Source organism: Primulina tabacum, chromosome 15 (genome assembly GCF_025594145.1).
Source record: "Primulina tabacum isolate GXHZ01 chromosome 15, ASM2559414v2, whole genome shotgun sequence".
In the NCBI taxonomy this organism is placed as follows: domain Eukaryota; kingdom Viridiplantae; phylum Streptophyta; class Magnoliopsida; order Lamiales; family Gesneriaceae; genus Primulina; species Primulina tabacum.
The window spans coordinates 15,276,829-15,300,673 of NC_134564.1; the positions used below are offsets into that span (position 1 = coordinate 15,276,829).

Here is a 23,845-nt window from a genome sequence, read left to right on the forward strand (position 1 = left end):
AACGCGTACCCATCGCTTCCTGGAAACTACCCCAGAATTTATAAGCAAACCTGGGATCGTGATCTGATACAATCGAGACTGGCACACCGTGCAGTCTCACAATATTCTCGATGCATAAACGGGCCATTCTTTTATAAGGATAAGTCCGCTCATATGGAATAAAATGTACAGATTTTGAAAGCCGATCAATAATAACCCAAATAGCATCACAGCCCTTGGGCGATCGAGGTAAATGAGTCACAAAATCCATAGCAATATGTTCCCAATTCCATTTCGGGATTTCGAGACTATGGAGCAATCCTCCAGGTTTCATTCTCTCGGCTTTCACTTGCTGGCAGACAAGACATTTCGAAATAAACTCAGCAATGTCCTTCTTCATACGTTTCCACCAAAATTGAGGTCTCAATGTCAAATACATCTTTCGACCTCCAGGGTGAATACTGTATTTGCTACAATGTGCTTCTCGAAGAAGGGCAGATTTCAAATCAGAATCATTAGGGACTACCAGCCGACCATTAAGTCATAAAGAACCATCAGAAGAAATCTAGAATCCAGACTGATGTCCTGCAGATACAAGTTCTTTCGACTTTTGGATCTGAGCATCGCTTCGTTGGGCCTATAGTATTTTCGATATCAAGTTCGGCTCAATTTGCAATGCTGAGACAGTGACAGAATTCCAATTTGAGTGAAAAGTCCAGCCACAAGTACATATATCCTCATGTACCTTGGCGACACAAACAGAAGCTAGAACAGAATCATAAACTTTCCGACTAAGGGCATCCGCAGTAACATTCACCGATCCAGGGTGATATTGAATCTCACAATCAAAATCCTTCAGGAGATCCATCCACCTGCGTTGCATCATGCTCAAATCAGACTGAGAAAAGAGATATTTCAGACTCTTGTGATCTGAATATATAACAAACTTCTCTCCATACAAGTAATGGCGCCAAATTTTCAGTGTAAACACAATGGCGGCCAATTCGAGATCATGAACAGGATAACGAGTTTCATGAGATTTCAATTGACGAGACGCATAAGCAACCACTTTGCCATGTTACATCAGAACACGGACCAAACCTTTACCAGATGCATCTGTACACACTACAAATCCTCCGGTACCTGAGGAAATAGTAAGCACAGGTGCTGTGGTCAATCTCGTCTTCAATTCAAGAAAACTAGCTTCACATTAATTTGACCAAATGAATCGCTGATTCTTCTGTGTCAGTTGAGTAATAGGTTTAGCTATTTTCGAAAATCCTTCAATAAAACGACGATAATATCCATCTAAACCCATGAAGCTACGGATCTCAGGAACATTCGTAGGTCTTGGACAATTCAATACAGCTTCGACCTTCGCAGGATCAACAGATATGCCATGTCTCGAAATGACGTGGCCCAAAAATATCACTTTGTCTATCCAAAATTCGCATTTGGACAATTTAGCATATAAATGACTATTGCGAAGAGTTTGAAGTACCAGTCTCAAGTGTTCAGCATGCTCCTTTTTCGATTTCGAATAGACAAGAATATCATCGATAAACACAATAACGAATCGGTCAAGATAATCTCGAAAGACACGATTCATTAGATCCATAAATACAGCAGGAGCATTCGTGAGACCAAAAGGCATAACAAAAAACTCATAGTTGCCATACCTCGTACGAAAAGCAGTTTTGAGCACATCTTCATCTCGAACTCGTATGCCTATAATCGATACACATTCGCATAGTTCCATCTTTCTTTCGAACAAATAAAATTGGAGCTCCCCAAGGTGATACACTCGGTCGAATATATCCCTTATCGAGAAGATCTTGTAATTGTTCTTTCAATTCTTTCAATTGCAATGGTGCCATGCGATAAGGAGCTTTAGATATGGGAGTAGTCCCCTGCACAAGATCAATACTAAACTCAACTTCTCGATGAGGAGGAATATCAGGAATCTCATCGGGAAATACATCCGGGAATTCTTTCGCAATAGGAATCTCAGATAAAGAAGGCTCCTTCTTAGAGACATCAATAGCATAGATAAGATAACCCTCATCTCCGCTAGTCAAAAATCGAGACATTTCCAAGGAAGATACCAATGGAATTTTGTCTTGGGAACCCTTGCCATAAAAATTCCACTTGGGTCCATCAATAGGTCTAAATCGAACCACTCCATGAAAACAATCAACAGTAGCTCGATTTATCGTCAAGATATCCATGCCAACAATACAATCAAAGTCGTGCATTGGAAGGACAATCAAATTCAGAAATACCACATTGTCCTCATATATTTCAATACACAATTATGCACAACTTGCTCAAACAAAATAATTTTTCCTGCTGACATGGCTATCGATAATGTATCATACAATGGGGTACACTCAATACCATGAGATGCAACAAATGCATGAGATATGAATGAATGATATGCTTCTGTATCAAATAAAACACGTGCAGGATAATCGCAAAGCATGCAGATACCTGCAATCACACCGCCAGGAGCCTCTTTCGCCTGATCCTCCGTCATAGCATACACTCGTACTTGAGGAGGAACTTGAGCCGTCTGACCCCCTGGTCCTCGATATCGTGGGACACTCGACTACTGAAAAGATGGAACAGGAACAGCAGGTCTCATCATGCTGGGGCCATCTCTAAATCCTGGCTGGGGTTGAAAAGATGTCGTACCCCTGTTCGGACATACTCGGGAGAAATGGCCTTCCTGCCCACACTGATAACAAGTATCAAACATACCTCGACACTGCTCGATAGTATGTTTACCCCAACAATGGCTATAGTAAGGAGCAATCACGGGACTCCCTCTCTGGGATCCACTCGAACTCGAAGAAGACGAAGAAACAGAACCAGTCTTCTTGAACTTTTTACCTCTCGGACGCAATGTAGTCTGCTGAGCTGACACTAGAGGTGGAGGAGTATACTGTGGACCTCCTCGCCTGAGTCCAGCCTCGGCTGCCTTGGCTCGTTCAACTTTCTCTGCGTAGCTGGTAGGCAGTCCAGAAACAACAAAAGTATATAAAGCCGGATGCAATCCATTTACAAACCTGCTATATTTTGCTTTTGCATTCCCAGCTACGTGAGGTGCATACTTCAACAGAGTAGAAAACTTCGAAGCATACTCTGAAACAGTCATCGTTCCTTGCTGCAGACTATTGAATTCATTCTCTTGGGCAGTATAATAGGAAGGAGGGGAATACTGCTCCAAAAATTGGGCCTTGAAGACATCCCATGTGACTTCAATCCCGGTTTCTTTCAATCCAATCTCAGCGGCTTCCCACCAAGATTGTGCTCGGTCTTTCAACTGATAGAGAGCAAGTTTCAGTCTCCGAGCCTTGGAATATTCAACAATATTAAACAAATGCTCGATATCCTTTAACCAAGCCTATGTTCTTTCTGCACTCTCAGTGCCAAAGAACCTCGGTGGTTTCAGATCCTGGAATCGAGCCATCACTATATCCATGGACAATCCTTCAAATTGCCCAACTGTCCTCTCAGTACTGCTACTCGCAGTTTCATTTGTGGGATCCATCAACAAATCATAGGATAAATATAACAAATCAATATCAATTTCATAATCTCATCATATCATATAATCAATCTCATCAATAACTTACTCAAACTAAATCAAGTAGGAGCAAGTAATACAAATAAATCAAACACATACGCACAATTCATTTGTGCCTATTCACTTATACACAAGACTCAATCGAGCATTCCCAGCTATGCTCTGAATACCACTCTGTGTGGGGCCCTTAGCTCCTAATCGTTATTACAACACAATCTGATTAGGGTTAATTAATTACAGCGGAAAACAAGTTTAAACTTTTCTTTACAATGAGCCCAAAATATTTCTTCTATAATTTAAATACTACAAATAGTATTTTACCTCATATCATAAAACTTGCCCACACAATCAAAACCAATCATATACAAACAACTCATATCCTCGAGACATGCCCCGGTATATAAATACATATATATATACTGGGAAAAAAACATAAAACCTCAGCCCAAACTGTGACTCCCTCTAGAAGTACCCTCTCCGGCCTCCTGATATCCTGGAGTACCTGCCATTATCCACACACAAAGACAACAACAGCCCCCCTTGGGGTGAACAAAGCTCCGTATGGAACAACCATCATATATACCACAAGTATATAAACAATGATATATGGTATGCAATGCATGTATGTCGTGGAGGTATCAGGTCAAATGCCCATCCACTGAGCACATGTCAGAATCAAACGAATCGCTATCAAATCAATGCTCGAGCTGGCACACCAGCCTCAATAAGCGATACTCGTATGATAGCGTCGACAAAGCGCCATCAAATCCCAAATCTCAATCAATCGTCGGGGCCACTAATATCTATGCTTTAAGGGTCATGTAATACCAAACATAGCATTGTGTTCACAAACCCCAGAATCCAATCAAATCATATCAGGGTATCCAAGGATCATAGCTCAACGTGCATGTCATGTATCGATGTATGCATCAAACGATGTGTGTTAACAAAACATTTATTTTATACATCGATATTCAAATCACAATGTCATGTATGCCACATTAAATCATCACATAAGGCATATAGACACATATTCTCAATCAAATCAATCAAACATATATCATTTAATACAGATACCTGTCGTATGTTACCCGGCCGCAACATACCTCAATTATTCGTTCCAGTTGATGTAGCTTGAAGATATCAATATAATAATTTATCTACATCAATAACATATTCATTTCAATCAATAACATGATCCAAAATCAATAATATGAGTTTCAAATATCTTTTGAAACTTTGAAAATTCATATCAAATCAAAATCATAACATAATTCAATTCGACTTCGAATATGAGTTTCTTGTCGGTTATTCTACCACATATAGGAATCTCGACTTCAAATACATGCTATTCCAGCACTTTCATATTAAGAGCTGCTGAAACTAGAAGAAATTTACCTCAACAGAAAGCTCTCAACGCGAAGATTTCGAATATATAATTTGTTTCGCGTTTGGACAGCGTTTCGAAGTCGATTCGGACGAAAGAAATCGAATTTTCTAACTTTTTCTCGAAAGTTATCGAATGGAAATGAAGAAAGAATGAACAAAATCTCATTCTTATCCCCACCGATCTCGCGCTCGGGCGGTAGAATTCTCGCGCCCGAGCGCGAGACATTCTGTCCCCGAGTGTGATTTGTACCACGCTCGGGCAGTAGAATTCTCGCGCCCTAGCGCGATATGTTCTGCCCCTGAGTGCACTTGCACCGCGCTCGGGTGGTCAAAAACTACCGCTCGGGCGCGGAGAGTTCTGTCCGAGCATATTCTTATTCTACACTGGCGCTCAGGGCGGTCATTTTCTACCGCTCGGGCGCCACACGTTCTGTACAGAATGTTAGTTTTGTATTGTGTAGGCGTCCGACTTCTCCACTCGAGCTCTTACAACTTCAATTTCGTTAATTAATCAATATCTAATACAATATGTCATTATCAACGCTTATATTCTCATTTTCCATTGTCATGATATACCTCATATACATAATCACATGACAATTTCATAAATTATCGATAATTAACATTGGATTTACGATAATACTATACATGGTCCTTACATAAACCTTTCGTACACAGCCTCTGGTCTGGGCCTCGCCCCCGTGTCCACTGCTACCTCGTTCCCCGCAAACTGTGCGAAGAACTGAGTCATACCTGCAAGCATCTGTGCCTGCATATCTTGCGGTGGAGGACGAGGAGCGTCTCTCCCCTCCTCTCGAGCCTCTCTGTCCTCATCCCTTGCCTCCCGGTTAATCATGCGTCTAGGATGCATACTGTTCCAAAAATTTACCCAACACATAAACCCAACATGCACGAATATACCACCAATGTCATAAGATGCACGGAATTCTGAATTTAAATATGCACATGCTGAAATCATGACTGAATGCTCAATACATGAAATAATTTAAAACTTTAAAACTTACAGACTTGAGGTGTGGCTTCGTGAGCTTCTCGCAACTGGCAGTAGGCACAACCCTTTACAAGAACACCGCTCTGATACCAACTGTAATGTACCGTGTTTTTGAACTACTTGAAATGTAAGGTCCAAAATTAAGACGACATAACCCAACTGCATGCAAATCTAGGAAATACGAAAAAATGAGAAGTTAATTTATTTTAATTAGTAATTAATTATGTGACGTACTTGTTTATATGTTAAATGATATTTAATTGTCATCATGCATAAAAATGTATTTTTAGGAATATTCAAGCGACGATCGAGGAACGGGGACCGAGGGCACACAAAGCCATCGGCCACACCCTTTATTTTCTGAAAAACTCTCCCCACCCCTCCCATACACACACGGCACTCACAATATCAAGCTAGAAGAGGTTTTCGAAGTTGAAGCCAAAGTCGTCACCCGTTCTTCGTCGTCAACGATTTTTCGTGCGTATAAAACGCAAAGGCTCACCTTAATCTCTCTTTTCTCATCCATCATGTCATAATATGTTTTTTTTTAAGTTCTGTTGTGGTACATGAAAACCGAAAGATTGCTGCCTTGTTTCTTTTTTTTTTCATGATTTACGTATCTCCTATGCATGCCATGATACACGTCTTTCTTCTACCAAGGGGCTGCCATGATGTCTATGTTTGTTTAGGTAAAGTTTATGCATGTTTTGGAGTCCCACACACCACACACAACTGGCCGAAACGTAGCAGGAAAATGGAAACAAGAACAGGCAGTCAGTGTGAATTTGCTATCATGGTTTAGGGGATCGGGTTTCCTTGTCCAGGGGCTGGCTGGGCTTCGGCTTGAGCCAGGGTATCGTCAAGGGGCTTGGTTGAGTCTAGGGTAGAGTCCTAGCCAAGCTAGGACTCGAGATTGAGGGCTGGGAGGAGTCCTGAAACAAGAGGACTCCCACCCGAGAAGATCGCACCATTCAGTGCAGACTTCGCGCGGCTTCAGAGGGTCAAGGGCTCGATGCGTGGGGCACGGGCTGGGTTAGGAGGAGTTTTGAGGGTCCTAAGCAAGTGTTCATGAGTTGGGTTCGGGTGGTAGGGCGTTGGCTGGGTTCACACGATCACACACATAGATTTCATGCATGTCAGAATTCTCGGCCAGATTAGGCATGGTTTGGGTGGGCTCGTTTTTTGGGTTTCTGATCGAGTCATTAATGATTTGAGAGTCCAGTAGGCTAATTTAAGATGTTGGGCACGTTTTGGCTTGACATGGTTCGGGGGTAACTCGTAAAAATCAAAAGTTGGCTCGGGGTCGAAGTTTAGGTGTCAAACGGAGTTATTTCACAAAGACTTGCCGGGGTAAGGAAGAAGGGGGGAACAAGCACACTTGGAGAGCGCAGTACAACGGAGGGTTGTATGCTGCGTTCGGGAAGGATGAATCAGCTTAAAAGAAGAAAAATTGGAAAACGGCTCACGGGGGTCGAGTCGTGGTCCATAAGGGCTAAAACAATATAAAAAGACTAAATTTAGAATTTAGGAATTTTATATTAAAGTTTGGGATTTTTCGGGATTAAAACACCGTCAAAACATAAAGATAAATGAAAAAGTCTAAGTTTTAAGCCAAATAAAATTATAGAAAAATTCACGTAAGCTTAAATAATTATTTGGGACATGTTAGAGTCATGAAATCAAGAAAAAAGTCGAAAGAGTAAAATGTCGAGTCCAGGGGTAAAACGGTCTTTTTACACCGGGAAATTAGTAAAGGTCATGGCAGTGCTCTAAATGCTATTTTTACGAAAATATGATTATTTTTAAATGTTTATGAATTGTTCATGATTAAATGATGATTGTTAAATGTCTAAGGGATTTTTATGATTTAAGAAGACACTTAAAATACATGTTGCATGCTTGGTTTCAAAACTGAAAAACGTAATGATATTCATGATTTTTCTAAAGTGATGTGAATGAAAAATGTTGAAGGATGTGAAATAATTGTGACTAATTCGTTAATGTTGGCGACGTCGTGAGGGTTATGGTCCCAGTGGGAACCCGACGATCGTGTTTCCATCATTGCGAATATGTGGTAACGGTTTTTGTGGTAACGGAAGAATGGGAATATCGTGAGGGGAAAAGGCCCCAGAGGGAGCCCATTTATGGGAAAAGGCCCCAGAGGGAGCCCCGACGATCGTATTTCTATTCGAATCATGATAGGCCAGGGCCCAGTTGACCGGTGAGAGTGTTGCTGGTGTCCCCCGCCGCCCAGTACTGTGGGTTTTATGAAAATTTTTACGAAAATGTTTATGTTTATGCATCTTCATGAAAATGATATTTTAAGTACAAGTATTTTTCACCGTTATATGTTGACTGTATTACGTATTACTCGTTATAAAGATTATGGTGTGTTGAGTCTTTAGACTCACTAGGTGTGATGGATGCAGGTGGTATTGAGGGAGGACTTGATGAGTGATTTGACTGGACTGAAGGCGCACACAACCCGAGGACCAGCCCTACATTTTCCGCATTATGCTTTATGATTTTATTTAAAGATTTTAAGACTATTTACTTATGCTTTTGAGAGATTTTGAGAGGTTTAGTATGGGCTTTACTTTTCAAATTATTGTTTTTTAGGTTTGGTAAAACAGTAGACGATTTTACTTTACGACTATTTCACTCGAATTTTTAAATACTAGTTGATTGAGGTTTTATTTTAAAAAGGGCAAAATATTTTATAAAAATATTTTCATGTATTAAGTGAGTTGGCCGAAATATTTAAAAAAAAAGATTCTAGTACTTTTAAAGCAATAAAAAGGGCAGGCGTTTCAGTTGGTATCAGAGCAAAGGTCCTGTAAAGGGTTGTGCCACCATCAGCGCCGGGAAGATCAGTCGTCAAGCCTCAATTTGTAAGTTTACATGCTTTATATGATTTTATGATGTTACCTGCATGATCATATGAATATTATGATGCATGTTTATTAGATTTTTGAGTATTTATGCTTTGCATGCTTAAACTGATAAAATGAATTAGGACATGTCGCATGATTAGGAAACTTAGATTTAAATGCATGTTGGTTACGTTAGAATTTGGAAAACATTCAGATAAAATGCCTCCTAGACGCGTACCCGTTATCGAGAATCAGGTAGAGAACAGTGTTAATCGCCGAGGGAATAGTCAAAGAAATGCACCACCACCACCACCACCACCACCTCCTCCACCTGGGGATCCTGCTACTCATGCATTAGAGGGCATGGCACGCCTCTTCGAGCAGCAGTTACAGCAGCAGCAATTACAGCTGCAGTTACAGCAGATGCAGCAGCAGCCACCAAGGCCACCGCAGGATATTTATGGGCAGTTCCTGAGGCTAGGGCCTAAGGAATTTTCTGGCACCACCGATCCATTTGCTGCTGAGAGTTGGATCCGATCACTCGAGGTACATTTTCGCTATCTGGACATGGGAGACGCCGACCAGTGTGAGGTGCACTACTTATCTGCTTAGGGACGACGCTTCTTTATGGTGGGAAGGAGCCGAGCATGGTGTTGACCTTGCTACACTCACTTGGGCACAGTTCAAGACGAAATTCTATGGGAAATACTTTACTGCTGACGTCAGAAGCCGGATAAAGAGGGAATTTATGACTCTCCGTCAGGGAGACATACCTGTTGCTGATTTTGTGAAGAAGTTTGATAGGGGTTGCCACTTTGTAACCCCCTTATTGCCGGGGACGCGGAAGAAAAACTTAGGAATTTCAAGGATGGCCTACGACCTACCATTCGGGATAAAGTGATGATGATGCGTCCGGAGAATTATGCTATGGCAGTTACTTATGCATATCAGGCTGAGCAGTCCTTAAAGGACATTGACTTTGAGATTCATCGCAAGAGGCAGCACTATCAGAATAACAATCAACCCAACAAGAAGCCAAATACGGGTCCTCCTAGACCTCAAGTCAAGAAGCCAGCGCCACCAAAGCCACAGAATCCGGGAGCACCAAAGCCTGCTGAGAGGCAACCATGCAAGGAGTGCAACCGTCTACATCTTGGCAAATGCGAGTTGGGATCATATAAATGTTTCTACTGCAAGGAGGCCGGTCACAAAGCTATTGATTGCCCAAAGAGGAAAGCAGCTACTACGGCCCGAGCTTATGTTATGAATGCCGAGGAAGTTGAGGAAGAGGCAGACACTACACTCATCACGGGTAACCTAGTCATTTAACATTTTTATATTGCTTATTTCTGCATGAAATGTTAAATTGGTTATTAGAATTGAATTGTGATTAAGTTTCAACCTAGAATAAATTAGGTTGGATGTTCTACCTAGTTGGACTTAAGCGATGATTTTAGAAACCATAGAAAAATGATTCGAATTTTTGTGCCTTATTTTATGTGAAGGATGTTATGATTCCAAATAAAAAGTTTTAGGGCCAAAATTAAAGAAAACCATAAAAGGGGGTTTCGAAATTATTGGGGGGCCAATATGCAATTTTTGAAAATTTAAGGGACTTAAGTGCAATAATTCGAAAATTATGGTCAATAATGCAAACTTAAAAGATTGAGGGACTAAAGCGAAACTTCTCCAAGAAATGTTTAAGTTCAACACGAAATCTTCATTCAACTTTGGGAATTAATGATAGTAAATCCTTAAGTGTCAACACGAAAGGAATTAAAAGACATTTTCACCGCAGGGAGGATCATCATTCTAGGTGTAGCTACCTATGCTTTGCTTGATTCAGGAGCTACACACTCTTTCATATCAGAAACCTTCATCAAAAGACTGAATATTACTCCTCAAGATATGGGTTTGGGTTTCAAAGTTTCGATTCCATCCGGTGATCAGATGCTCACGTCTAAGATTGTTAAGAATCTGGAGCTTCGTTTATTCAGAGATGTTGTTCGGGCAGATCTTATTGTGCTTCCTATGCCCGAATTTGATATTATACTGGGGATGGATTGGTTATCAGCGAATGGAGCGTCGATCGATTTTCGTCAGCGATCAGTATCTATTAGGCCACCCAGTGGTAAATCTTTTGTTTTCGAGGCGGCAAGAAACAAGCAAATGCCGCACATTATCTCTTGTCTATGTGCGAGGAAGCTTATTAAGCATGGATGCCAGGCGTATTTAGCATGTGTCACTACTACACATGAATCCATCAGCCAGAAGTTAGAAGATGTTGATATTGTGAGGGATTTTCCTAGCGTCTTTCCCGAAGACGTTTCTGGCATTCCACCCGATCGTGAGGTGGAGTTCTCTATTGACCTTATGCCGGGCACTGTTCCTATATCTAAAGCACCTTATCGTCTAGCACCCGCTGAAATGAAAGAATTGAAAGATCAAATTCAAGAATTGCTAGACAAAGGTTTTATTCGCCCTAGTTACTCTCAGTGGGGCGCACCAGTTTTGTTTGTGAGAAAGAAAGATGGTAGTATGCGTCTTTGCATCGATTATGGAGAGCTCAATAGGGTCACTATCAAAAATAAGTATCCACTGCCAAGAATTGAGGATTTATTTGACCAGTTGCAAGGAGCTTCGATATTTTCTAAAATTGATCTGCGATTTGGATACCATCAGTTGAAAGTCAAGGAGTCTGACGTGCACAAGACAGCATTTCGCACAAGATATGGGCACTATGAGTTTATGGTCATGCCATTCGGGTTGACCAATGCGCCAGCGATCTTCATGGATCTCATGAATCGCGTATTTCAGCCATATCTGGATCATTTTATTATTGTCTTCATTGATGACATATTGATCTATTCCAAGAATAGAGAGGAGCATAGCCGTCATTTGAGGATCGCACTGCAGGTATTACAAGATAGAAAGCTATATGCAAAGTTCAGCAAGTGCGAGTTTTGGCTTGAAAGAGTGGCGTTCTTAGGCCACATCATTTCTAGTGATGGCGTGGAAGTTGATCCGAGTAAAGTTGAGGCAGTAAAAGAGTGGCCAGTACCGAAGAGTGTCACCGAGATTCGCAGTTTCTTGGGACTAGCTGGCTATTATCGCAAATTCATCAAGGGTTTCTCATCTATTGCAGTGCCTTTGACATATTTGACGAAGAAAAATGCTAAGTTTATTTGGGGACCCGAGTGTCAGGACAGTTTTGACAAGTTGAAGCAAGCCTTGATATCCGCACCAGTGTTATCTATGCCATCGGGGCAAGGGGATTATGTTCTTTATACCGACGCTTCTAAGCTTGGTTTGGGCGCAGTTCTTATGCAAAACGACCGAGTTATCGCCTATGCGTCAAGACAGTTGAAAATTCATGAAAAGAACTACCCTACTCATGATCTTGAGCTTGCAGCAGTAGTCTTCGCACTGAAATTTTGGAGACACTACCTTTATGGGGAGAAGTGCAAAATATTCACCGATCATAAAAGTTTGAAATACTTCTTCACCCAAAAGGAGTTGAATATGAGACAGCGCAGATGGCTCGAATTGGTAAAGGACTATGATTGTGACATTAGCAACCATCCGGGGAAAGCTAATGTAGTGGCAGACGCATTGAGTAGAAAAGCAGCAGTTATCACTCATTTATCACTCCAAAGACCGTTGCAGTCCGAGATACACCGGTTTGAGCTTGCAGTGTATGCTAGGGGCGAGGCCCCTAATCTTGCCACATTATCAGTGCAGTCGACTTTAAGAGACAGAATTCGGGATGGGCAGTCTACTGATGAGCAGTTGCTAAAGTGGAGGGCTAGAGATGAAGCCAAGGGCCGGAATCTATATTCAGTGGTGGATGGCTTAGTCCGTTATCGAGACCGTCTATGGGTTCCTAGTGATGATTCTTTGAGACATCTCATTATGAAGGAAGCCCACGACACACCATATTCCATTCATCCGGGCAGTACGAAGATGTATAGAGATTTGCAGGTGTTGTATTGGTGGCCAGGCATGAAGAGAGACATCTTGAGATATGTATCCGAGTGTTTGACTTGTCAGCAAGTCAAAGCAGAGCATTAGAGACCAGCGGGAAAATTGAAGCCACTCCCTATTCCCGAGTGGAAATGGGAAAATATCACCCTGGACTTTGTTGTGGGATTGCCTAAGACTGTTAAGGGATTGAATGCCATTTGGGTGATAGTTGATCGTCTTACGAAATCAGCGCATTTTCTACCTATTAAGACGACATTCACCATGGTTCAGTATGCAGAGTTATATATTCGGGAGATAGTTCGTCTTCATGGGATACCAGTATCTATTGTTTCTGACAGAGACCCGCGATTCACTTCATCTTTTTGGAAGAGTCTGCATGCAGCGATGGGGACCAAGTTATTATTCAGTACAGCATTCCATCCTCAGACCGATGGCCAGTCGGAGAGAGTTATACAGATTTTGGAGGATCTACTGCGAGCATGTGTTATTGATTTCCAAGGCAGTTGGGAACCCAAGTTACCTCTTGTGGAGTTCACCTACAACAATAGTTTCCAATCATCAATTGGGATGGCTCCTTTTGAGGCACTCTAAGGAAGAAAATGTAGATCTCCTATTCATTGGGACGAGGTTGGGGAAAGAAGAGACATTGGTCCAGATGTGATTGAAGCAACAACTGAGCTTGTAGTCAAGATTCGTGATAGAATGAAGACTGCACAAAGCCGACAAAAGAGTTATGCGGACAAAAGACGAAGGGACTTGGAGTTTGCAGTAGGCGACCACGTGTTTGTGAATATAGCACCCATGAAGGGTGTTATGCGTTTTGGCAAGAAGGGCAAGCTTAGTCCTAGATTTATTGGCCCATTCGAGATTTTGGAGAGGATTGGGACACTAGCTTATAGAGTGGCATTGCCACCCGCACTTTCTGGAGTTCACAATGTGTTCCACATTTCGATGCTGCGGAAGTACATGTCTAACCCGTCACATGTGCTTAATTATGAACCTCTTCAACTAACTCCAAATATGTCGTATGAAGAAAGACCTGTCCAGATTCTGGCTAGACAAGAAAGACGATTGCGTAACAAAGTCATTCCAATGGTCAAGGTCAAGTGGCTGAATCACTCGGAAGAGGAAGCTACTTGGGAAACCGAGAGGGACTTGAAGAGTCACTATCCTGATCTATTCGATAAGTTCTAATTTCGAGGACGAAATTTTATTTAAGGGGGGGAGGAATTGTAAGGTCCAAAATTAAGACGACATAACCCAACTGCATGCAAATCTAGGAAATACGAAAAAATGAGAAGTTAATTTATTTTAATTACTAATTAATTATGTGACGTACTTGTTTATATGCTAAATGAGATTTAATTGTCATCATGCATAAAAATGTATTTTTAGGAATATTCAAGCGACGATCGAGGAACGGAGACCGATGGCTGAAGAAAACGTAAAATATTTTTATTAAATAATTATTTTTAATTATTTAAAAGATGGTCGATGCTTTTTAGTATTTTTGTGAAATTAAGGGTTTTGAGGTGATTTTATACGTCGGGGCGTAAATTTTATCGGTGTTGGTTTTTCAACTAAAATACGAGCTTTTTGGCAACCCGGCTAATAAATTCACATATTTAATTAAAGAAAAACTTTGGTATTATTTTATTTAAATCCTAATTTAACTAATGGGCTTAATTTTATGGCTTAATAGGCCTAAAGCCTACTTAGGGATTTAATTAGTATTTAAATTGTAAAAAAATTGCAAAACCTAGTCTACTTTGCCACACAAAGCCATCGGCCACACCCTTTATTTTCTGAAAAACTCTCCCCACCCCTCCCATACACACACGGCACTCACCATATCAAGCTAGAAGAGGTTTTCGAAGTTGAAGCCAAAGTCGTCTCCCGTTCTTCGTCGTCAACGATTTTTCGTGCGTTTTAGGAACACCTTAATCTCCCTTTTCTCATCCATCATGTCATAATATGTTTTTTTTTAAGTTCTGTTGTGGTACATGAAAACCGAAAGATTGCTGCCTTGTTTCTTTTTTTTTCATGATTTACGTATCTCCTATGCATGCCATGATACACGTCTTTCTTCTACCAAGGGGCTGCCATGATGTCTAGGTTTGTTTAAGTAAAGTTTATGCATGTTTTGGAGTCCCACACACCACACACAACCGGCCGAAACGTAGCAGGAAAACGGAAACAAGAACAGGCAGTCAGCGTGAATTTGCTGCCATGGTTTAGGGGATCGAGTTTCCTTGTCCAGGGCCTGGCTGGGCTTTGGCTTGAGCCAGGGTATCGGCCAGGGGCTTGGTTGAGTCTAGGGTAGAGTCCTAGCCAAGCTAGGACTCGAGATTGAGGGCTGGGAGGAGTCCTGAAACAAGAGGACTCCCACCCGAGAAGATCGCACCATTCGGTGCAGACTTCGCGCTGCTTCAGAGGGTCAAGGGCTCGATGCGTGGGGCACGGGCTGGGTTAGGAGGAGTTTTGAAGGTCCTAAGCAAGTGTTCATGAGTTGGGTTCGGGTGGTAGGGCGTTGGCTGGGTTCACACGATCACACACATAGATTTCATGCATGTCACAATTCTCGGCCAGATTAGGCGTGGTTTGGGTGGGCTCATTTTTGGGTTTCTGATCGAGTCATTAATGATTTGAGAGTCCAGTAGGCTAATTTAAGATGTTGGGCACGTTTTGGCTTGACATGGTTCGGGGGTAACTCGTAAAAATCAAAAGTTGGCTCGGGGTCGAAGTTTAGGTGTCAAATAGGGTATTTAAAAGAAGAAAAATTGGAAAATGGCTCACGGGGGTCGAGTCGTGGTCCATAAGGGCTAAAACAATATAAAAAGACTAAATTTAGAATTTAGGAATTTTATATTAAAGTTTGGGATTTTTCGGGATTAAAACACCGTCAAAACAATTAATTAAAGATAAATGAAAAAGTCTAAGTTTTAGGCCAAATAAATTATGGAAAAATTCACGTAAGCTTAAATAATTATTTGGGACATGTTAATGTCATGAAATCAAGAAAAAAGTTGAAAACGTAAACTGTCGAGTCCAGGGGTAAAACGGTCTTTTTACACCGGGAAATTAGTAAAGGTCATGGCAGTGCCCTAAATGCTATTTTTACGAAAATATGATTATTTTTAAATGTTTATGAATTGTTCATAATTAAATGATGATTGTTAAATGTCTAAGGGATTTTTATGATTTAAGAAGACAGTTAAAATACATGTTGCATGCTTGGTTTCAAAAATGAAAAACGTAATGATATTCATGATTTTTCTAAAGTGATGTGAATGAAAAATGTTGAAGGATGTGAAATAATTGTGACTAATTCGTTAATATTGGCGACGTCGTGAGGGTTATAGTCCCAGTGGGAGCCCGACGATCGTGTTTCCATCATTGCGAATATGTGGTAACAGTTTTGTGGTAACGGAAGAATGGGAATATCGTGAGGGGAAAAGGCCCCAGAGAGAGCTCATTTATGGGAAAAGGCCCCAGAGGGAGCCCCGACGATCAGTATTTCTATTCGAATCATGATAGGCCAGGGCCCAGTTGACCGGTGAGAGTGTTGCTGGTGTCCCCCGCCGCCCAGTACTGTGGTTTTATGTAGATGGATCCATCAACCCTCATGAGCATGATCAGGAAAGTCACAATTAACGATCTGAATTCAACAAAGGAAAAAAAAAAGGAAAATGTTCATGATCATGTTAAAGGTTTTATGTCATGTCATGTTGAGGAAAAAGGAAAAAATTAAGGTTTATGATTGCATGTCATGAAAAAGTATTTTATGAAAATGTTTACGAAAATGTTTATGTTTATGCATCTTCATGAAAACGTTATTTTAAGTACAAGTATTTTTCACCATTATATGTTGACTATATTACGTATTACTCGTTATAAAGATTATGGTGTGTTGAGTCTTTAGTCTCACTAGGTGTGATGGATGCAGGTGGTATTGAGGGAGGACTTGATGATTGATTTGACTGGACTGAAGGCTCACACAACCCGAGGACCAGCGCTACATTTTCCGCATTATGCTTTATGATTTTATTTAAAGATTTTAAGACTATTTACTTATGCTTTTGAGATATTTTGAGAGGTTTAGTATGGGCTTTACTTTTCAAATTATTGTTTTTTGGATTTGGTAAAACAGTAGACGATTTTACTTTACGACTATTTCACTCGAATTTTTAAATACTAGTTGATTGAGGTTTTATTTTAAAAAGGGCAAAATATTTTCATGTATTAAGTGAGTTGGCCGAAATATTTAAAAAAAAAAATTCTAGTACTTTTAAAGCAATAAAAAGGGCAGGCGTTTCATGAAATTTGTGGGAAAATAAAAATTTTCTTAACTAAGAAGTAAGCCATCACACTTCGATTTAAAATAAACAGTTCATCCAAAAATAATTGAAATAAAAGATATTGCGAATAAAGTTTGCTAAAAATACTTGTTTAATCATCGTAAATCATAACATGAGATCAGAGTAATAAAAATTGTCGTGCGTAAAATCTTAAAAACATGGGCGGTCCTCGGGTTTAGCCTCCCGCTCAGTCCAAGCCGGCTCATTGGTCCTCACCCCTCGTCTCTCAAAGTCATCCTCATCTGCATCGATCAAGTCTACTGAGTCTAAAGACTCAACATGCATAAACTAAAAATAACAAGTAATATGAATAAAACCACATGCATCTTTAAAATAGGGCGTACATGCTTGAAACTTGAACATGCATGTAAAAGCTTGAACTTACATACATAACATAGACGTGCCATAACGTGAAACTTTTCTTAAACATACTTGCAACATACATACTTGAACATACATGAACTTCATCATTTTGCGTAGAGATATGTTTCAAAGCAAGTGACTCATACATAAAAGTGCCTGATCAAACTAAACCACAGTACTGGGCTGGCAGGGAAAGTCCACTACCACATACATGAGATCCCTGTTCAAGCTTCAACGGGTGGATTGGTCCCTGGTCATGCTTTACGGCTTTCCAATCTTGATCCCGGTCATGCTTTACAGGGGGTGGAGAGGTCCTCGGCCACGTTCACCGACTTCCAAACCCATTCTTAATTTGGTCACAAAACTTTTAGCATACCTCAAAAACCTAAAAATATTTTCTTTTGCACATCGAACATACTTACATGGCGTTGAGAGATTCGTTGGATCTCGCTTGGGGCCATTGCTGCACATACTAACATGAGTTCAAACCCTTAACTTTCATAGCTAGACGTAGGGACTCGTGCTCGCCACCGAAGTAACTAAATAGCTTATGACATTCTAGATCACTCGGGACTTGACCTCGTTTAATCATCGCACTAAACCAAGACATCGAACCCCCAAAGCAATCAACATATTTTTCCCAAAAAGAAGTACACGGACCCCGTGCCCAGTTCCGACTATGGGTCCGTGTAGGCTCTCTAAAATTATACCCGAAAAGAAGTAAGGACACAGACCCCATGTCAGGGTCCGTCTAAGGGTCCGTGTAGGTTCTGTATGTTGACACTTCAAAGGAAACAAGGGCACGGACCCCGTGTAAGGGTCCGGCCCCGGGTCCGTGTACCTGCGGGAGAATCAAACCAACGAGAATTCCTATGCTTGTGACTTAGTCTCCCTAACTCGATCATTCCGACCTTGAATCGACACCTCAAGACCCATCTTAGGATACTATAGCACCGAATCAAGCCTATACAAATGCCCCAAAACAACTAGGCATCACAAGCACGCAACAAATCCGTGAACACTACACTTGACGCCAAAACCATTCTTATGATTTCTAATTCAACCAAGTGCCTAACGACACTAATCGAAACACCAAAAATCACCCCAACATCATTTTTGATATACCTAAACACTGCAGCGATCACCCGTCGATCCCCAACGAAGCCTGCAACAATAAAACTTCAAGAACGTATTTTTCAGAAAAACGCAGTTTGAGCAGTCCCACAGAAATGATCATAACTCACTCATTTCTTATCCAAATATTTCAAATTTTCTGTCAAATAGAAGGTATCGAAAAGTTCTACGTTTTATAAGTTGAAAGTTTTTCCAAAAAAGCGACCGAAAATTCACAGTATTTAAAGTGACAGCAATTTTTGAGTTTTTAGATCCAAAAACATTTCAAAATCGATCCAACAATTTTCTGCTCAAACTTTGCACAACGTACATGAATTTTCACGCATAATAAACAACAAAACATATAATATGACAAGATTGACGCAAGAATGAAAGAATATACATGCCTTTAGATCTTTAACGTTACCGAAACGACGACACCGAAACGGGGAAGATGCGATGGTTGATCCGGGACGAACGTGGAACGATTTTCTTGAAGAAAACTCAACGAAAATTTGCCGAAAAACTGAAGGGGAAAGGGGCGGCTTCTCTTGCTAGATGAACCCTAGGTTTTCTTGCTCTCAAGAATAAATTCTGAAATGTGATTGTGTGTGTGTGTGTGTGATCGATTTTTGTGTGTGAAAAGCGTGTGTGTGCGCGTGAGTTTAGTGTTAACTAGGGACTAAATATTGCTTACTTAATAATTAGCAAACAATTAAAAAAGTAAACCCATTTTTAACTTAACAAAATCCCTTAATTTAAAATAAAATGTACACTTGTTAAACTTCAAGAGTTTTAAAATTCTAAAATCACTAAATAAATAAATTTGGATTTAAGATGGTAAAACTAAATAAATCATTTGAAATGCCCTATTCTTAACTTTAAAAAATAGCCTCATTTTAAAATCGCCACAAATCGTCGCCGGTTTATTTTCCTCGATCCCGCATCGAATGACCGCCTGAAACATGAAATTCAAGAAACATTTTAACGCGCATCACAAAAAAAATAAATAATTTAAAATAATGTAATTTCATAAATCATGCATATCAAAAATCAATTTAAATTTGATTTAATAATTAACAATTAAATAAATGCATGTGTTTTACGTGTACTGAATTTGGGCTCTACAAAAAAATTCTATTACTTTTTAAGAAAACGATTAGTGGACGTTTCAGTTGGTATCAGAGCATTGTTCTGTAAAGGGTTGTGCCACCATCAGTGCCAGGAAGCTCAATCGTCAAGCCTCAAATTTGTAAGTTTACATGCTTTATATGATTTTATGATGTTACCTACATGATTACGTGAAAATATATGTCTATGTCGCATGTTTAATAGATTTACGAGAATATATGTTTTACATGCTTAAAAAATTGATAAAATGAATTAGGATACGTTGCATGATTAGAAAATTAGATTTAAATGCATTTTAGTTATGTTAGAATTTGGAAAACGTTCAGATATAATGCTTCCTAGACGCACACCTAGTACTGATAGGCAGACTGAGATTACCGAGAATCATCATGTTAATGCACCACCGCCTCGTGCATTGGAGGGTATGGCTCGTTTCTTCGAACAGCACTTACAGCAGGCTCCTAGGCCATATCCTGATATTTATGAACAGTTCCGGAGGCTAAGGCCGAAGGAATTTTCTGGCACCACAGACCCGTTTGCTACGGAGGCATGGATTCGAGCACTTGAGGTGCATTTTCGCTATTTGAACGTGGGGGATGCTGATCATGTGAGGTGTGCTACTTACATGTTTAGGGATGACGCTTCTTTATGGTGGGAAGGAGCTGGGCATGGTATTAAGCTTGCTACACTTACTTGGGCTCGATTCAAGGAGATTTTCTATGAGAATTATTTTACTGCTGATGTGCGAGGGCGATTGAAGAGGGAATTTATGACTCTCTGTCAGGGAGACACTTATGTTGCTGAATTTGTGAGGAAATTTGATAGGGGTTTCCACTTTGTACCCGTTATTGCGAGGGATGCTGCGGAGAAGCTTAGACACTTCATGGATGGTCTACGACCTACCATACGACGCGACGTGATGATGATGCGTCCCTTGGATTATGTTGTTGCTGCTGCTACGTATGTAACGTCTACTCGTTTTAAAAGTGCGAAAATATTTTTTTTTAAAGCTCACATTTTCGAAAATAGATATTCAAATAATTTACATGCATGCAATCCTGCTAAAAATGTCATTTAAAATAATCGTAAACCACCGACTGAAAAATTGTCGCAGTTTAAAAATTATTGCCACTCGGCCCACAATCATGTACCTACAAAATAAAATAAGTAAAATCTTGAAAATCAACAGCATATCGTAAAAACGTATAGAACAGATTGTGTCTACTCAAAGCTACTAAAATCGTGATGTGCAGAAAAGTGTAGTCCTCGGGTCGTGCTCGCACATCAAGCCCTGCCAACTCAGAGTTCAGCACCTCCAGACCCTTCATTATCAAGCTCACCAACATCACACATACCTAGTGAGTCTAAAGACTCAACACACCTGTGCAAGGAATAACAAGTACATATACAAGCACACTGCAGTAAAAAATATCATACTCAACATATCTTTCATGAACTTAAAAAAATAACATAAACGTGTCGTGTCAAATCATGTCATCTCGTGTAAATCATATACGTATACATTTTCATTTAATTGAATTCACTCCATTAGTTGTGACTTTCGTATCAGCTCTATCGATGGATCCATCTATGTATAACCACAGTACCGAGCGGTGGGGGACATAAGCGACAGCATTACCCGTCCACTGAGCCCGGCCTCAGCTCATCATATCTCATGCCATCGTATACATGTACATCGTCAGTCACAACCAATTCCCGTCCTTCAAACTAACATCATATTCATCACTTAATAAAAACATGCATATACATAACTTTTTTCCTTAAAACAAGCATGCACCGTATTTATCATTATTTCATAAAAAGGTCATATACATGATGCATGAACATTTAAAACATGATAAAATGTCTTAAGGGCGCTGCAAGGACCAAAATCTCACCCCTGGTGCAAAATGATCATTTTGCCCCTGGAAACCCAAAAATTACCGTTTTTCTCCTAGACGTAAAATTTCACGTTTTTGATATTTTCTTAATTTCATTCACTCTTACATGTCTCAAATAATTATTTAAGCCTACATGAACTTTTTCATATTTTTATTTGGCTTAAATCGATGACATTTAAAATAATTTTTAAATATAACATATTAATGCGTTTTAATCCCGGATTAAACCAAACCTTAGCATAAAATTCCCAAATTAAGAACTTAGACTTCTAATAATTATTTGAGTTTAAATATAATTTTTCATAATTTTATTAAGCATAAAACTAGGCGTTTCAATTAATTCCTTAATTTAACGTTATGTGCGGCGATTAAATCCCGGATAAATCCAAAACTCATTATTTTGATCCGAAACTTACCAAACTCTTAAAAATGTCCCAAAACATATTTAAAAGCATTACTAGATGTAAACTCGAATCCATTTCATAACTTAATCGATCCGTTTTAAAACTTGGACCGGGGTTCCGATTTTAACCCGAATCGACCCGAAACATAACCAAAATTTCCCCAACTTTTTACCACCCTTAGTGAACATCTAAAAGTTCCTAAAGATCTCAAATTCAGCCCTTAGACACTTGAATATAGTCCTGAATGGTTGCTGGAAAATTCCAGCAAGCTTCCCACCTTGACCCTATTGCACCAATTTCGTTTTTAAACGTTCTTAGACCGAATCATCGCGGACCAGCCATGGCTCGACCTTCCCTAGACCACCCTAGGACCCTGCTGGACTCCATAGACGCAACCTACAGCCCCACGACAGCTGCACCAGGCATACAGCCCCTAGACCCGAAAACACACCACTTGCGATCACCAAACACCCGAAGCCTTCTCTCTTGCACGATCTAGTTCCTAGTCACGCCCAGCTGAGTCTGAACCATTCCAAGCCATGTCTCAGCCCCACCAGGGTCTGGTCCAAGGTTAGGAAGGGTCCTCCCACCGCTGGCTCGTTCGAATCTCCCGATCCTGCCATCCTTAACCCTCGGCCACCCATCAAACAACCTTCGATCTAAGCTATCAACCCGATCTCCACCCGTCTCCAGCTTCTGGACAGCATGATCGTCGACCTTAACACACCATTAGTAACACAACTTGGCAGCCCCCTTGCAATAAATCATGAAAACCTGAAAACCCAACACATAAAGCAAGAAAACGCAACAAAACAAGCATCAAAACAAAACCCCCTGCAAACCGAGAAGGAACTCATGCGTTTAATTATATATACAGCATCATAATGGCTTGAATGAAGAGAAAAGGGTGATACACGCGTGCCTTGATGATTCCTACGCAAGAACGTCGAAGAACCAGAGTCGGGAGAGCGCCGGAGGAATTTTTATTGCAAAAAGAAGCTATGGCCGAAGCCTCCATGGAGTTTGCTGCTGGGATGCTAAAAATGGAGAGAGAGTTTCTGAATGATGGGAGTGTCGTTGGGGGAGGGTGATAATGGGTTTGGGGTCAACTATGTATTATTTAAATAGTTAACAATTATATTAATGAGCCCTTATTTTAAATTAAAAGGAATTAAAAGAGTTTAAGCTCAATAAACTTAAAAGTAAATCCATTAACTTCAAACACAATCTCGGAAAATATATCGTGTTGGAAAGTTTTTGAAAATATTAGCCGAACACTCAAAAAGTCCTCCGATTCGATAAAATTTGCTTACCGGGTAAAAATAAAATCATGCGGGTAAAAATACCCAATAAATCTCATTTTTGAAAAATACGCTTAAAAACACCTTATATTAATTAATAAAAATGAATCATGTAATTAAAATAATTTTTCAGAAAATTTTCCGGTCTCCGATACTCGTTTGAGCGTGAAATGAAACTTAAAAATTTTAAATGCATAAACCTTTAAAATTTCGTGAAATAAATTCTATCATGCATAAAATACATAAAAATAATTAAACACATAATTTATGAAATAAACATGCATTCAATGTTTTAAAACAAAATTAATAAAATACCAAAAAAATTTAATAACTTGCATGCATATGGATCACGTTGACCTTCAACTTTTTCGGGACGTTACAATCTCCCCCCTCAAATTGAATTTCGTCCCCGAAATTCGCTTATCCTTAATAATCACAAAGTTTAGAC

The 23,845-nt window shown here is 40.1% G+C and overlaps 1 long non-coding RNA gene across 1 annotated transcript; it reads right to left on the bottom strand.

Moving 5' to 3' along the window:
- Nucleotides 1-22,380: 22,380 nt before the first annotated feature.
- Nucleotides 22,381-23,187, bottom strand: LOC142527001 (uncharacterized). The gene is made up of 2 exons (XR_012815373.1): nt 23,019-23,187; nt 22,381-22,870 (listed from the first exon to the last, which is right to left on the bottom strand). It is a non-coding gene; the product is annotated as an uncharacterized LOC142527001 (long non-coding RNA).
- Between the last annotated feature and the right edge of the window lie 658 nt (nt 23,188-23,845).